Consider the following 2,500-nt stretch of genomic DNA (forward strand, 5'->3'; position numbering starts at 1 on the left):
CAAGAAAGACGTTTCAGAAACATGTTTCAGTATGCACACTTCAGAGCTACATGACTCGCGCCTTCACTCACTCTTTTGAGACCGTCACAAGAGGACCACTTTGCTGTGAGGGATCTCTTATCTGTGTAAACTGTCCACTCGAGGTACGCAAGAGTCATAAATGCCGCCGTTTTCACAGTCATAGATATCTTCGACCTGTCAGTGAAGAGTCACCTGCCACATAAATTCGCCTCCTTACGTGTGGACAAAGAACAGATAACTGACAAGCCAGCTATTCTTGTATAGGTTTAATGAAATTGAAAATAAAAGATGCACTGAATAAACATAATATGATATACTATGGTTAAGTAGATAAAAGACATTATTATTTTGTTTTTAAAAAAGAAGAAAAAAGCAATACTTCGTACAGTCACACACACAGCTCCATTCCACACAAACAAAGAAACACACGCTATACACACACGTGCGCGTGCGCGCGCGTACACACACACACACACACACACACATGCAAACACTCATACACCGTAATGGGCTATGGGACCTTTAACTAGTATGTTGAAGGAAACTTTTTTCTGAAGACTTGATCCGGCAGACTCTGCGGAAGAAACCTTCATGGTTCAACGGAGAGGAAGGCGGTTGCAGTAGAGCACTGTGGAGTGCTGAGGGCAGGATGAGGCACATAGGACATCCTGGTCATCCACTGCATCCGTTTCCATCTCCAGTCGTCTTGACCTCGTCTTGCCACTGGATACAGACGGTCTCGGACAAGAGAGTGAGGTCGACGGTGTGCAACTCCTCCTCACTATAAACAAAGTCATCGCGCAAGTCATCAGTCATCCTTCATCCCTGAAGGAAACTTTTAAACTAAGTGTATGCCTTTCTTATTTCTCCGTCGGTAATTTGTTTATTTGCACGTACTATATGATCAATAAGCTTTTTTTTCCTAGTTAATCTGAAACTGACTTTTGTTTTCAGTTTCACACACACACACACACACACACACACACACACACACACACACACACACACACACACACACACACACACACACACGCGCGCGCGCGCAAACAGATATTTTGACGCCACCACTGGTCAAAGGCTGAGTCCGGCTGAGGGAAGCTATAAACAGAGTCATAAACACATCTCCGGCCAGTTCAAGTACATGTGGACGGCCCTTTGTTGACCGAATTCACCTCGATCTGCACGTACGCAGAACTGACACACACGGCACACACACAAACACACACACAGAGAAACACAGACACACGGAGGCACACAGACAGACACACAGACATACATGCGCGCGCGTGTGCACACACACACACACGCACACACACTGTGACACACATACACAAAAACTTTTGCTGCTCTGTCAACCCACGCGGCTTGGACGCACTGACATGGCGGCCACTTGGCCTCCGTTGTGCGGCCGTTCTATCAGTCCATTCTGTTTACAAGACTGCGGAAGGGGGTGGTCGCGGGAGATGAGAGGCGAAACTAAACGGAACGAATTTTATTTCAAGAGAGTAGTGGAACAAGCATTACTACTTTCTACATACAGCTGTCTGTGTAACAAGGAAAAACAAAATAAAATAGAATGAAATATCAAAAAAATAAATAAATAAAATGCGAATGTTACACTGAGATAGTATCAGTATCAGTAGCTCAACTTGGCTGAAGGTCACGGGCAAAAATCAATTGCGTACACATATTTATACATATTCAAAGCGCGTGCACATATTCCTCGCGAACGCGAACGACGCCATTTTGTTTCAAGTTGTTGACCTGCCCGTTCAATCCTACGCCTCATCACTTACTGGATTATGCCCCAAACTGCCATTAAAATTATCCACAGAATCAATCGGAATTCACAGTTAAAAATAATAAACCATGAGAGTTAATACCCTTGAATTGATGAAACGTAAAAATTTCCAGTCTTGACTTTTCTCAAAATGATGCCCTTTCACTTCATACGACGTTTAGAAGTACTTGTACTTGGCGCTACATGTTATTAGTTTAACAAAATACTCAATTATCATATCAGCTTAAAAACTATTAAACTACAATAAACATAAAAGAGAAATTGAATCGACTGTGTCAACCGGGTGTAACTTAAACTTGTACATCTATCTAGATCCAGAGAAAACGGCTAAATGTTGCAGTGTGATTGCGGCGATAGCCACGTCTCCTATACCGCGGACTTAAAAAGAATTTATAATTGCCCTTAAAGATTTTTTGAATGCCCAAGATACAGCAGAATAATATAATTCAAACAGCGTTCTCACTGCGAATACCGCAATTGATTTATCGCCCTTTAAAAAAGCATTTTTAAATATTATATTTTTGAACATCAGCTAAGAAGCCCCGATAGTGTAATGGGTAAGATAGTTTCTTCTCACCCGAACACGCGGGATTCGAACCTGCCGTTAGGACTTTTTTTTTCTTCTTTTTCTTTTTCTTTTAATCCGAAGCTTTATAATAACAAATACAGAACACAATT

The sequence above is a fragment of the Babylonia areolata genome, chromosome 12, assembly GCF_041734735.1.
Source record: "Babylonia areolata isolate BAREFJ2019XMU chromosome 12, ASM4173473v1, whole genome shotgun sequence".
In the NCBI taxonomy this organism is placed as follows: Eukaryota; Metazoa; Mollusca; class Gastropoda; order Neogastropoda; family Buccinidae; genus Babylonia; species Babylonia areolata.